Genomic DNA, 15,173 nt, shown 5'->3' on the forward strand with positions numbered 1-15,173 from the left:
GTCCCGCCAAGGTGCAGAGTGAAGGCAAAAACCCCCAAATGGGACCGACAGTAAGGAAAAAGGACCGAAATAAATTAAAATAAATTCCTCTGCACAAAGCGGTCCGATAAATAGAGCGGGTTTGGGGTTTTTTTCCCCCCTTTCCAAAGGCAACGCGCCGTGCTTCCGAGCAACCCGCGGGTTTTGGCGTTGGAGACAAATAAATAAATGGCCAGAAAGAAGGAGAAGGCAGGAAGGGAGCAGGATACGGGCATGTAGCTAAATAAACACGGCATCGCAGGGGGACAAAGAGGATGGGAAAAAGGGAAGATATTGATATTTTTTTTCCCCCCGCCATCCTTCCTAAAACTGACACCCCCACGCAAGATTTGGCGGCGCTGGGGAAGGCGGCAGCTGGGGAGCAGCTGTAACCGGGAGGGGAAAGGAGAACTCAAAGGGATCATTAGCGAAGGGATGGGGGCACGGGAAGGGCTCCCGGGAACCGGGACCACCACCCCGGCCACCGGTGAGAGGCTCCCGGGATCGGCACAGCCCCGCTGCAGCGGCAGCAGGTAAGCGCGGGGGGGATGGACACCAGCCCGGGACCCCCGGGACCCCCGGGGGGGGCTTTTTCTACCTGTTCCCCCCAGCCGGGAGCGGGGCTTTGCTGGGCCCCACCTGGTTCCCATTACACCCGCGGCGCTGCCTGTTTCTTCTTATATTAAAGCGAAGGGAAAAGGGGGGGAATGAAAGGGCCGGGGAGCCCCGGGGGGACGGGACGAGCCCGGTCAGCCCCGGCCGCAGTCCCCGACGGTCCCGGCCGGGAAGGGAAGCGCGACGGGGCCGGCGGTGTCGCTGGGCCGGGGGGAGCGATGGGGAGAGCCCCGGGGCTGCGGCTCGTCCTGCCGGGGGCGGGGAGCGCTACCGGGCACCGGGCAGCCGCGCGTCCCGGGGAGCCCCGGGCCCGTCCGTGCGGCCGGTCCTGCCTCTGGTCGTGCCCGGTGCGGCCCGGTCCCGGGAGCCGACGGCGCCTTTCCAGCCTCCTCCGCGGGCCGGGGCCGCTCCCTGCCCGGTAACCGGCTCCGTGGCCGGGGGAGTGGGCCCGGGCCGGTCCCCGCCGTCGCGGCAGCGGGGCCGGGGCTCTCCCGCCACCTCTTCCCGCCCCTCCAGCAGGGCGAGCACGATCCCGGAGACCTCGGTCTCTCTGTCGTGACACAGGCCCGGTTGCCCGACACACGGCAGCACCGGCCCGGCCTTTGCCGGCTACCGTCGGGGGATGCCCGAGCGGTCTCCGCACCGACGGGGCCACATCGCGACAGCGGCCGCCTCGGTGAAGCCGGGGGCCTGCGTGTCGGCGACAGGACACTGTGGGGGCGCGGGGATCAGGGCCGTCCCCCCGAGGGCAGCGGCAGGATCAGGCCCCGGGCGGGGGCAGAGCGCAGCAAAGTGAAGCCGAAGGGGCCGGGGCGGGGGTCGCGGACCCGGGTCCCTCCCCCCCGCCGCTCCCCCGGTACCTGCAGCCCCGGCCGGGCAGAACGGCTTCCCACGGACGGCCCCGGCGAGCGGCCCCGGGCCGGCGGCCCCCGGGTATCGGGGCGCAGCCCTGCCGGGCGGGCAGCGGGCCGGGCGCGGGCTGAGCGGCGGCGGCTGCCGGGGGGGGCCCGGCGGCCCGGCCGGGAAGGCGGGGGGAGCCCGGGGGAGCCCCGGGGGGGGGCCCGGCCCGGCCCGGCGGGGGGAAGGCCGGGCAGCCCGGTGCCTCCATGCCGCAGGTTGGAGGGAGCGGGGCGGCCGGCGGGAGCGGATTTTGTGCGGGGGGCCGGGGAGGAGGGGGATGGTGGGGATGGGGAGGGAGGGATCGCCGAGCCCCCCCCGCCCCCCCCCCCCACCCGCACACCCCAGCCCACTTCCCCCACTCCACAGCCAGTCACGTGCGTCCTCCCATCCCCTCCTCATCCCGCTAATCCCGGCCCCCCCACCCCAGCGCCCTTCCCGAGTGGGTCGGAGCGGAGCAGCGGACCCCCCCTCCCCAGCCCCGAGCAGGGGCCGTGGGGGAGCCCTGCTCCCCCCCCCTCCCAGCGCTCCCAGTGTCTCCCAGCCGCAGGAAATGCCCAGGCCCTGCCTTGGCGTAAAGCTTCGTCCCCAGCCGCTGCGAGCAGCTCCAGATCCCAGGCGGGGGGAGAAACTTCCATCCCTGACTCCCTCTGGGATCGTTTCCCTTTTCCAAGCTGTGCTGAGCCCGGCGGCGGCCCTTCCCTCCCCAGGGCCAGGGATACTGCCTGGGCAGGGCAGCCCAGGGGTGATCGTGACCCTGGGACATGGGATCCAGGGGTGATCGTGACCCTGGGATGCGAAATTCAGGGTGATCGTGACCCTAGGATGTGAAACCCGGGGATGATTGTGACCCTGGGATGCAGGATCCAGGGGTGATAGTGACCCCTGGGACACAGGATCCAGGGGTGATCGTGACCCTGGGATGTGAAATCCAGGGGTGATCGTGACCCTGGGACGTGGGATCCAGGGGTGATCGTGACCCTGGGATGCGAAATCCAGGGATGATCGTGACCCTGGGACATGGGATCCAGCAATGATCATGACACTGGGACATGGGATCCAGGATCCCACGGTGACATGTCCCTCCTTGGAGCCTGCTGGCATGGGTGGTGTTTGCCCGCAGCACCAAGGTGGCCCTATCCTGCTCTCGGTGTGTCCCTGCCACTGGTCCCACACCAGGATTTGGGTCCCCCCATCCCAGCGGGCACCAGTGTGGGGCAGAGCTGATCAGAGCTTGCCTGAACTTTTTTTTCCAGCCTCTCTCCTCTCTTTTTGCTCTGATGCATCCATCCGCCTTGGAGCCGCTTCGGCTGCTCCCGGTGGCCAGGCGCTGGGCTTGGTGGAGGGGGAGGGGGTTATACAGCTTTGGGGGGGGTTGTGTGCGGAATAACGGGGCAGCTTTGGCGATTCTAAGGCTTGGTGTCGTGGAGAGAGGGGATGAAATAACAGGCATGGAAAAATGAGCAGATATCCGGGCTGAGGGGTGATTTTTACACCTCCATTTGCAGTTTTCCCTTATGCACAGCACAGACCGCAGCTTTTAACTCACCCTGGGGCATCGCTCCTTGCACCAGGTCTAGAAAAAAATAACCTGCAGGTATCGGGGCTGCAGGGCAGGGGATGGACTGGTTGGGAGCCACGAAAAGAGGTGGAGAAGGAGCAGGCGGCTCGCAGACGCGTGATGTTAAATAGCGGAACAGGCTAACACCGACCATTAAATAACATTATGCAGCGTGCTATCGCTTTTATTGCGGTGCTGGGGCTGTGCTTGGTTATCTCGGGCACGGTACAAATCTGGAATCACAAGACAGTCTCGTTTCAAAGAGCTTATGATAAAAATATAATGTCTTGGCAGCAGCTGCAGGATGGATACGATGTTGTTGGGTCGTTGCAAAAACCCGTGTTATCGCAGGCGCGGCGGGTTTGTGGCGTGTGGTATAAATCACGGCTGGATTTTCCAGCCCCTAGTCGGGGAAACCTGGGAGTTGCAAGAAAAATAGCGGCTGGGTTGGGATCCTGGGCTCAAACCTCTTCTGGCAGAGAGTCCCGTGAGGGTCTGGCTCTGCAAACGGGGGTCTGAGTGTGCGGTGCCCCCTCCTCACCCACCCTTTATATGCCCACGACAGCTCCGCTGCATCCTGCAGCATTCCCTGACGCTTTCCCTTCGCAGCAGCTGGAGCTGTCGGGATTTTCCCTGTTTGACTGTCCGCAGCTTGCTGCGTGTTGTAAATTATTGCTAAATACGGACTGTAAGTCCTCTGGCATGCAACAAGTCATTAAATATTATTAAACATTGCATAACTCCTGTAAAGGCTTATTAGTTTCAATGTACATCTCTCAGTTTTACTGCTGGCATTTAAAGGATTTTGATAGCAGGGGGATGAGTCTCTCCATGTGTGCCGGTGGTGCGGAGGGGATGGGCAGGCTGGTTTGGGATGTGCTGGTTTTCCAGGCTGGAGCCATTGCTGGAACCCTTCTGGGCAGGTGGAAGAGGTCTTGGGAAGGTGGGATTCGGGGTATTTGGGAGCTGAAGGCAGTGTGAGGAGAGGTTTGTGAGATCTTTTTGTGGGGTCGGTGTTGGTTCATGGAGCTGCTGCGGGGTTTGGTCCCTCCAGCGAGCACGGCTGAGGACCAGGACTCCTGGGATCTCCTAAACCTTCCACCAACCCTCTACCTTGGTTTTTTTTGTGTGTAGAGCCAGACCAGGGTGCCTCATTCTGCTGGTTTGGTGCTTGGTGTTGGGTGCTTTGAGATCGGGGACAAAGGCTGCTGGGGCAGCCCAGGGTGGGTGCCTCTTCTTAGAGCACCGGGGATGGGTGCCAGTATGGGACTGACTTGGACATGGAGGTCCCCATGGTGCTCCCAGGTCTCACTGGGGTTTATTTGCCACAAACCGGATTATTTGTGGGCGAAGGATGATCCCAACAACCTCCTCGGCTGAAAAGCTTCCAGGAGAAACTTTTCACAATGTCACAGTGTCCGACTTGGCCATCTCCGGAGGGGAAGCGCTGCTGGGTCGGCTCTTGGGTTGAAATGACCTTTTGTGGCCCCATTTTAATTGCATCTGCCACCAAACGAGCCCTGGCAAGAGAGCCACCAAGTGCAGTGGGAGGACTCCAGCAGGATGCTCTGTGGGCAAATGTTTTCTGTTTTCAGTTTCTCTCTTGCTTGCTGGGAGGAGGATTTCCTCCCCCCCCTTTGCCTCCCATTGGCTTTCCCCACCGTCTCCAGCCATCCCAGAGAGCTGCCTCGCCTCCCCTGGGATCATGAGATGTCACTGAAGAGCTCGGCAGGAGGCTGGGAGGGTTTGCATAGCTCTGTGGTTTGTATGAACATCCCTGCACAGCCGAGACTTTGCAACATTACCCAGAGCCTTGGAAATGCTGGCGGGACGCAGAGCAGTGCCTAACGCACAGGACCGGGGATGGGCTCTCCTTTTCCAAGGTCGGGCTTTCCCTCCCAGCCTGGAGGTCGAGCAGCAGGCAGCCTAGAGGAGGACCAGCAGCCGTGGTCCAGCCCGTGGGCTTTTTCTCCAGAGGGTTGATTTTTATTGTTTTTTTTTCCCCTCTGCGCTCTGCAGTTTGGGAAGAAAGCCCATTCCGGGGAGCAGCCTGCTGGGAGAAAGCTATGGCTTCCTCTGGAAAGCAGGGAGGCAGCTCAGCTCAACGTGGCTCTGGCACATGAGCTTCAGGCTGAAGGCAGGAGGGACAGAGCCTGGGGACATCTGTCCTCCTGATGACACTGTTAGACACCAAAGCCCCCCTCCAGCCTGTAGCATCCCCAGCTGTGCTGGGTGGCTGCTGGCCCAGCGCTTGGAGGCTGATCTCCAGCTCTGCTGCTCCTCTCCATGCCCAGGTCAGGTCCTCAGCCTGGAGAAACCCCACGTATGGACAAAAGGAGCTGGGACGATGCGACGCAGGCCATTCCCCCCCACCTCTGCAAGGACATGCGTTTTGGGGAGGTTCTTCCCTTGCCCGGCGGGGGACTCAGCTGGCCACGCTGGCTGCTCGCGTCCCACAGCGAGGACCTTCTCCTAATCCCTGGGGAGATTTATACCACCACTTGTTGGGCGCCAACAGGCTTCTAGCTGTCTTGGGCACATCCCTGCCTCTCTGTCACACAGGGACAATAATCTCGGCTCTGAGCAGCAAAGGGAATCTGTGCCCTTGCTTACTTTTTTTTTTTTTTTTTTTTGCTAAAGCTGCAGAGCTATCGTGGGTTCAATCCTCAGCCCTTCCCTGTCTGCTCATCCCTCTTTGCTTCCCAAATATCCCAGAAAATCCTCCGATTCCTAACGTCCGACTCATTGCAGAGCTTCGTCTCAACCTACGGGTCGATCTCACTCAGGAATGTGCACATTGATGCCGGCAAAAATGTCTTTATTGATTCACCTGGGGAAATCTCCCTTGCTGATTGCAACCCCGGGTTTGCGTTAGCGACTGGGAGACGGAGCCCCTTGGGCTGATCCTGCTGGAAACCCACGGGATCCACCGAGCCGGGCCCAGATTCGGTATTTAACAAGGTTGAGGATGTAGAAAACGGCCCTGTTTCCAGGTCTCCCAAAAGCAAAGCGCAACCACCAACATCCACCCACGTGTAATCCCGCTGCACAAAGGCAGGCGACAGCCTCTGTGTCATGAACGTGCTTTACGTGCACACGTATATATTCATATAAGCGTATGCATATTTATACATGCATATTTATACATGCATGCATATTTATAGCCACACACATTTATAGCCACACATATTCATAGCCATCCAGATACATGCACTGAGAATTTAATCCCATGCAAATGCGTATTATAATTTTGCACACAAACGCAGCGTGTTTCTGTATCAGCACACGGGCACTAAAATCACGTAATTTGCGTCTAGACTGCGCAGGCATGCAGATGAGCGTGTGGAAATCGCACCCACATCATTGCACAAATACCTAAATTTGTACAAGTTTAATGTGGTGGTATCGTCTGTACGGCCAGCCCTGCGGAGCTGGGTTGGAACCCTGTGGATGCAGCGAGGAGGGATGCGCGGCTGCTGCAATAACACGGGGGGGATTTTTCCCCGCAAATAGCAAATTTGGTTGAAATGGTAACTTTTTTGGCGATATTTTTGAGATATTTTTTTGGTGATTGAAACCTCTAAGTTACTGTTTCCATCCTGGCGCTGCCTTCCAGCGCTCACTTCGGAGCAGCGTTCGGTGTCAAAGCGTGCCGTAAATTAATGATAGCAATAACAGTCGAGGAAACAAAACCCGGGAAAACGGCGGGGCTGCGGACGGGATGAAACCCGGCGGGAAAGCCAAGCCCCATCGCTTTTGTTTTCGTTTGCGTTCATGGAGATAGATTAGGAGGAAAGGAAAAAAAAAAAATCAACAGTATTTTGGCTTGATCCAAACCGATGTAAAAAATAGCAGTTTTTTAAAAAGCCAAGTGTTTATAAAGTGCTTCGGATATGTAGTGGCCTTTAGAGGAGCCGCAGGAATAAATGAGCTGAATTCCCTCAGGCTGCTTTAAACCAGGATCCGGCCGCATCCTTGCAGGCAGGGGCACGGGGTGGATTTCCAGCGCTGGGTAATTTGGGCTCTATAAACTCGATTTTACGCTGGGAGGCAGCGGGGACCGCCGAGCCCTGTGCTGCCGGCTCCCAGCCGGAGGGATGGATCCCTTCTTCTATCGCCGTGCTCCTACGCCGGCCAGTTTCTGCTTTAATAAGGAAAGGTTTTGTGGGGGACTTTCAGGCTGCTTTGGAAAGTGCTTCGGGATGCTGAGTTCGGGCTTGTTTTTCCTTCCAGCTGCTCCAAATATATATATATTATATAAAAAAGAAGGAGCTGAAATTAAGCCTGGAAGTGGCAGCAAGCCGGTGGTGCCGGGGATTCGGGGGAGATGCTGGGCTGGATGTGTCCTTACGGCATTAATCCCAGTAAAAGACATGTAACTGGGAGCCGAATGGGTGTTTTGACTCCTAAAAATCTGATAGCGATCACAAAATCAGGAATATCTCTAGGGATTAAAAGGAATTTATTCCAGATTTGCTCCGTTGGGAGGATTGGAGTCTTTCAGTTTAGAGTAACGCCGTTAACGCCACATAAATTGGAAATAACGGCATGAAATAAACGGGATCACTTTGGATTTAACATAGATGTAACTGGGAGCAGGATCTGGCCCCTGAATTCAGACAGCAGCCGGGTAAACGGGTGTAAATTGGGCGTTACTGCAGGTTTGTGCTGCCCGTGGGTGCACGGCAGCCTGGCTGGATCCGCGGCCGGGGAGATTAATTCCCAGTGGGATCAGTGTGGAGCTGGGCTGAGCCCCTCACCGGCGGCTCGGTCATCCTGAGTTTGCATGGGGGTCGGTCTGTAGCTGGAAAAATGGCTGGAAAATGGTGCAAATGGAGGAAAAAAAGGCAAAAAGGAGGGGGAGGGGCATGATTTTGGGGTGCTGGGGAGGGGGGGGGGGTTAGCTCAGCTCCTGTTTGGGCAGGCAGAATTGAACCGACTCCCTGACCCCAGGGGGGGATCGGGGATAAATCCTAGCCTTTCCAGAAATCAGCTTTGTAAGAGCAAACGCGTTTGGCTGCAGCTTTCCCGGCTTGTTGGGAATCCGTGGAGTGGATCCCAGCAGCGCGCCGGGGGCTCAGCACCCCCCAGGTCACAGGCACTGGGGACCCGCACCATGCCTGGGGGTGTCCCAGGTGCTTCCCACACCTTGGGGGCTCATTTGGCCCCCCCAGCCGGGGCTGAGCCATCCAGGCAGCGGGTCCTGTGCTGTCCTGGCGATGCCGAATTACCCTGGTGAGGGCCCTGCTCCCCGTCCGGCTGCCACCGAGGGAAACCCCAAATTCCCCCCGGGATCTGCAGGCGGTGCACAGAGCCGGACAAAGCTTTTCCCCTCCCCGAGGGATTGATGGATTTATTCATCTCATCCCCTAATGAGCCATTTCCAGATCCCAGTAAATTATACGCACCGGGACAGATGAAATCTTGCTCCATAAATCAGATCTGTAGCCGACAAGTGCTGCCTGCATCATTATCCTGGCAAGTTTCGGAGATCCCAGGTATCGCCGCCTCCTTTGCAAATCCCAATAAATCTGGGAGTAATCATTCCCGACAGAGAGCCAGAAAAAGCACCGGAAAACATTTTCTTCCCTTAAAACGTAAGTGGAAAATTTATTGCAGGGAAAGGAAAAGTTTTCCCTGGAGAGTCCGTAACAAACAGTGATGCAAGTAACTCCCTGGGGCTGAGCCGGTGGGATGGCATCGCCTTGTGATTACTGGGATCAATTTGTAGCAGCCCCTAAAAATCAGGGAAAATTTTTTTGGGGGGGAGAGAAACAAGGGGAAAAAAAAATAAAGCCAAGTGTCTCCAACTGCGTCCCGAAAGGACAGTGGAGCCAATGTGCCGGAGTCTGTTGCCTTCTGGTTTGTGTTTAGCCTTTGGAAAAAAAAAAAAAAAATCCCCCCATGCAAACCTCCTCTTTCCTTAAGGGGAAGATTTATTTTATTAACTGGCTGACACCTGAAAGTAATCGGCTTTTTTTTTTTGGTGGCTGGTGGCGGGGGCAGGGGGGGAAGGAGCCATTCCTGGGGGCTCGCTGGGGAGGAGAGCTGTATTTTCTCACTGCTGTTGCTCTTGTACCGCATCTGTCCGTCCATCCATCCATCCATCCATCCATCCATCCGTCCGTCCATCCATCCATCCATCCATCCGAGTGGGGCTCACCCTTACGCCCGAGCCTCACCGCTGGCTGAGCCCTGCACAGAGGAGTGGGAGCTTATGTGGGATGCTCCAGCCCGTCGGCGTGTCAGGCTGTGGTTTGGTGGTGGGTGCTGGATGTGTCTTTACCCTCGTGGTCTCATCAAGGAGATGACAGCAGGGCACAAAGTGCTCCTCTTTCAGATGGGGAAACTGAGGCACACGGCACTGGCGTAGGTGTTAAGGGTGGGAGATACGCCACCAGCACTTCCTTGGATGGGTTGGGGATGCTTGGTGGTCTTTCCAACTGGAGGGAGCCTGGGGAGGGGAGGCTGACCCCAAGGAGCCACCTTCATGCACCTGGGAGGGTGTTTTTCTGCTCCTCGCCATGTGCTTTCCCCTCCTCCCAGGCCAGGGCTTTGCAGAGGGCTTTGCTTTTCCCAAAGGCACGTCAGCAGCAGCTCTTGGAGTTCCATAATGGGGTTGCGCGTGTCAGGACTTCAAGAGATCAGGCTGGTGGCAATCTCTGTACCTGCCAGGATGAATGAAAGGTGACAACACCGAGAGTGCCGGGGGAGTTGTGTGGAAACCAGATGGGCTGTCAAGTCTTTGTGCTTCCCACCAATTTGTTTCGCCTGCCCCGGCTCCCAGCCTGGCTGGGTCGGCTGGTGTAAGGTGCGAGGAGCAGCTCGTGGGGGAACGGGAGCAGGCAGGAGCAGGGAAGGGGGAGATCAAAGTGCCCACCAGCTCAGAGCATGGGTTGGGTGGGCACCGTGGTGCTGTGGTCCGGGATGGATGGATGGATGGATGGGTGGATGAGAGAGAGGGGGATGAAGGCTGAGAACAAGGCAGGGTTGGGCAAGAGCTGAGCCCAGAAGCATTTGAGCTTTGCCATCGTTGGAAGATGTTTCTAGCACCTGGTTGGTTGGGTTGAAGGCAAAGGTGGTCGGATGGGACACACGTCACATCGCTTGGTTGCAGAGAAACTGTCTGTCAGGGCCAGGACTCCGTCTAGGCTCAGGACATCTCCGTCTTGTAAAGCAAATGCTGCTCCTGGCTTTCTCCGGGGGTTTGTGCCTGGCCACCACCGTGTTCCTGCTGAGCTCTGGAGGGGTCCCAGCACCCAAACCTGACCCGGGTCTTCATCGGTGCACCCCAACGGTGCAAGCCAGACCAAACTCAGCAGCGCTGAGTGGGATGTGGAACAGGTCCAGGGAGCTGAGTGGCCACCAGTGGGGCCAACCCCACAGCTGCAGTGGGCAAATCTGCTTTGGGCAATGGTGTCCCCCAACCCATCATGTCCTGCTGCCTTCTCCAGCGGATGGGACCATGGGGCCTGCCAGGGCGGTGGGAAGGGTAGCCCTCCCCTCCATGGCCTTGCTGTAGGTCTGGAGATAGGGCGTAATTCCTGTCTCCTGGGTTTCTTCCCACCTTCTGCCATCGGTGTCTCATCTCCGGAGCCCCGGTGCCCCGGTGCTCTGTCCCCGGCGTGACCTCCCCCACCTGACCCAGGCAGCGAAAGGTTTCCTTCTTGCTCGGCCAACGCTGATAAGGGGAACCAGAAACAGCTTTGACCTTTCAACTGCAAATCTCTCTGCGAGGAGCCGCGAGCTGTTCCGTATCTCAAAGGTCCCTTGATAGGAAACAAAACCCGTGCCATTGAACTTTGAAGCAATTTCACCCCAAACTCTTCGGCACCCAAAAAAAAAAACTCCTGCTGAGGAAGCGGGCCAGCACGTGCAACTTGTGTAAGAGGTGCCTTGGGTTGATCAGGTGCCTGGAGTGTTGGTCCTCTGCTCTCTCCTTCCCTTTTGGATGATGCACTCACCTGTGGAGACCCCCCGGTGGGGTGGGGGTGCGAAGGCTTCAGGGAAGCTTGGCACCTCCTTTCTTCTCCTCTGAGAGTGAGGGACCCTGATTATGCCGGGACCTTGACCTCTGCCAGCCCAAGGAGGACTGGGGACAGACGGACAGGCCACTATGGGTGAGAAGTGCTGGGAAAGGGTAATTTAACCCCTGGGAGTTCAGCGGATGTGGGATGCGCCTATAGAAGCAAATCTCCATCCTTGCTTTCTTCCCCATCCCAAAGTGGTGCGGTCCAGCTCCTGACGTGCCCTGCTCTCTGTTTACACTGCTGTTATAGGAAGGTGATGACTGGAGGTGTTGGAACTCGTTAATTGCTTTGAGCAAGCTAATTGGTATAAACACAACAGCGGGAGATGTGGCGGCTCTGCAAAGGGGAGTGTGCTCAGCTCTGAGGGGGAACTGGGCAGAGGTCCTGCATCCTGGTGGATGATCGAGTCCCGGTAACTGGGTTGGGGCTCTCGGGGTCCCGTTCCCCGTGCTGCAGCGTGGCTGTGAGCTGCACCTCGCTGCGTGTGAGCCCACAGGGCGGAGGGGAGCAGTGTGCCCCGGTACTTTCCCCAAATCCATCCCCACTTGGTTCCCATGACTTGAGCTTTTCCAGTGCCGGGGTTTTCCCCTGCGTTGGGTGTTTATCAAGTACAGCTCCATGGCATGAAAGAAAGGGCTGTCCCAGGTGATAGAGAGCCTAAGCATCCTGCAGAATCAGGCCCCAAGCACCAGCAGGCTCCCTATATTTTCTCTGATACTAACCCTACATTTTCCCTGCTGTTGCTTAACCCCATTAATGGGATCCGAGCCAGTTCAAAGCCTTGGGAGCAGCAGGGGGTGAAGTTCAGAGCAATAAGTGGAGGCGAGCTCTGCTAAATTGGAGTAAAAGATGTCTTCCTCCCGCTCCCCAAAGAGGCCACAGCATTTTCACATTAAACCTCTGTGCCCAGAGCCGTTGGGGAGGAAGAAGAAACACCCAGGATCAGCCCTTTCTGCATGGAGACGAGGGTCAAAGGGGCTGCTGCCTCCCAGCGCAGGGGGTAAGGACTCAGCAGCTGACCCCGTGGTCCAGCGCCCGGGAGAGGATGCTCCTGGAGAGATCCCCCAGAGAGCCAAGATCCCAGGATGCGAAGCCTGTGGGAAAGTCTTCAAGTCCAGGTAATTTGGGGGAAAATGAGTGTTTTACGGGGTTGAGTCAGGGAAAAAATTCTGGTGGGGTGTGGGCACCACCTTCCTCATTTGGAATGGGCAGAGTGGGCTGTTCTGGGGGAAAAGCGTCAATCAGTAATTATCTTTTTGGATGCTGCTTTTTTCTGATCATCTTCACTGGGGGTTCACCTCCCCACCCCAGCTGTGCAGAGCCCTGAAAGCTGGAGTGAGGAGCTGGAGAGGGGACCCGTGTGACGGAGGGAGCTGGGGATGGAGCCCCTTGTGTTGGGTGCGTGGGAGGGACATGGTTCTCTGGGTGCTGGGGTCTCGGGGGACCCTGTGGTGCAGGGGGGGCTCTGTATGAGGTGGTTTCACTGGGGCAGAGGATCTCGGGGTACAGAGGTGCTCACACAGGCTAGATTTTAGCAGCCTTAGTATTTTGGTCTAAAGCTCAGGCTGATGGATGGAGCTACCCCAGGAGCAGGATCTGACCCACACCAGCAGCCCCCCTTTTGCCCCCCTCGTGCCTTCCCCACCGCGTCTCTGTCTGTCCCTCCACCCTTCCTTGCTCCTGGCTTTTTTTCCTGGCCCCACTTCTGGAAGGATGTGGCTTGGGTGAGGGGAAACGGAGCCCCCCCCCCCCCCCCCTTCTCCTGGGGACACATGTGACCGGTGGGACAGCACTGCCTTGTCCCCAGGATGGGGTTTAATGGGTCCCACCTGGCTCCCAGGCGCAGCGTGCCCTGCGGCAGCCCCCCGCTGCTCTTCCCTTCAGCTCGCTGGGGGGAAGTAAATTCAATAACTTCACCGAGGGCATGAGCTGGCCGAGGCTTTCCTCGGCATTAACCCCGCTTCCTCTGCCGCACGGAGGAGTCACGGCTGTTAGCCGGGGCCGGCGGCAGCAGAGGGGAGGCAGAATGTCCCTCTCTGTGCCTCTGCTCCCCAGGGAGCCAAGAAGAGGTTGCCCCATCCTCTCAACCCAAGTCAAACCATGCCTGGGGACTTGCTGATCTGAGCAGAGGCTAAAATCGCACGGGGAAGGTTAATTGGCGGCTGGGAGCGATAAGGGTGCTGCAGAATCTTTTTTTTTTTTTCGCTGTCTGTTTTGCTGCAGCTCTGTGGGTTTGCTCTCCATCCCTCCAGCATGGCAGCATCCTTTGTTGAACCAACCTGGGCAGGAGCAGGGCACCAAGAGCAGATGCTGGGGGGGGTGGGGATGTTGCAGCATCCCCTTGCTCCTGCCCTGTGTAGCGTGCCCCACAGATGCTGCGGTCCCTGGCACAGAGGCGACGCCAGGGAGCTGAATGTGGGAATGCTTTTTCACGGAGGCAGGCACAGAGCCTCCTCTGTGTCCGTCCAACTTGCAGTAATTTCATTAATTTGTTTCATTCAAAGGAGGCCAGACGCCGGCAGCGCGGGACACGCTGACCCTATCGAGGCTGTGTCGTCCTGCAGGATGAAATCCAACCTTTCATTGATTCCAGCAGGGGCATCTCCCAGCCCAGCCGATTCCCCATGGCTCTGCACAGAGGATTAATTCTGCTCCCCCCCAACTTTTGCCCATTAACACAACAGCTTCTGGGTGAGAGCAGCCGCCTAAGGCAGGAGCGAGGGGTTGTATCCAGTCCCAAAAGAGCAGCAGAAACACCCCCCCTGGGTGGGAACAGGGCAGAAAATGCATTTGCTATAGGAAGGAAAAATGCGTCTGCTCGGCAGGAGTCAGGTGCAGGAGTCGTGCATCACCATGAGGTCCATGATCCCACCACCCCTTGGCTTCTTGCTGGGACCCCTCCACCTCGCGGGGCTGCCACAACCCCCCTCCCTTCCCATGGGGAGCCCCATCCCACGGGGTGGCTCGGTGGGACAGCTGGGTTCAGGATGATGCTTTTTTTCCAAGGCACCCGCTGCCGGCTCCGGCTTCTGCCGGCCCCACAGGAATGCGCGGGGGCACCTGGAGGCACAGCCCCTGTTTGTTGTTTTAATAAATACGGAGCAGACGGATCCGGTGTGGGGTAGCTCTCCTTCGAGGAGCTGGATGGGCTGGGAGGGAGGGAGAGCAAGGAAGATGCTGGTGGAGGGGCTCAGAGCCCCATCCTGAGCTGCTGTCAATCACTGGCATCAGCTGCCCTGAGGCAGGGTGATTGACAGCAGGTGGAGAGGCTCCTGGTCAAGAGCTGCTGTCTCCTGTTTTCTTCTTGCTTTAGGGCAGAGGTTGAGGGCTAAACCCAGCTCCCGAGGGGTAACGGGACGTGGGGTCAGGCTCTTAGGGTTTCTTTTCTTGGAGGCTCCCTGCAAATATCTTTCCTCTCTTCTCCTGTCAGAGCAGCCTGTAGAAGAGGAGGAGGACGAGGAGGGCTCCCTGCCACGCTGGCTACAGAGCCCAGCACAGGCTCGTGTTCTCCCCGCTACCCTATTTCACATCCCGGTCCCAGGAGCTGTGTGGGGATGCAAGAAGGCAGGAGGTGAGTGCTGTGCCCTCCCCAGACAAGCAACCCTCAGGGTAAATCCCAAATACCCCCCTGGGGTGCACCCCAGTATGTTTTACCCCACCTGTAGGGTTGGTTGCCCCAAAGGGACCCGGGCTCTGTGCCCATGCCAGCAGCAGCCGATCCGAAGGCATCAGCTGCCAAAGCCGGTGCTGGCTCCCAGGGCCCCCCATCAGTCCCAATTTCCTGCAGACCCCGGTGATAAGAGGCTGATCCTCAGCCGTGGAAATCCGATGCCCTGGTGTCAGGGAATGCAGGTCCTGGGGGACTGTGGAAACACAGCTGAGAATGAGCAGATCTCGTTGCTTTCCCTCCTCCTCCTCGCTGCCAAAGGAAAAAAAAAATCCCTTTGGAGGATGGATGTGGTCTTAGTGCCGCTCTCCGGCGTTGCGGCTGGACTGCATCACCCGGATTTCTGCCAGCAGCGCTGGCTCTGCATGGTTAAAAGCTGCCAGAC

This window comes from Falco peregrinus, chromosome 16 (genome assembly GCF_023634155.1).
Source record: "Falco peregrinus isolate bFalPer1 chromosome 16, bFalPer1.pri, whole genome shotgun sequence".
In the NCBI taxonomy this organism is placed as follows: domain Eukaryota; kingdom Metazoa; phylum Chordata; class Aves; order Falconiformes; family Falconidae; genus Falco; species Falco peregrinus.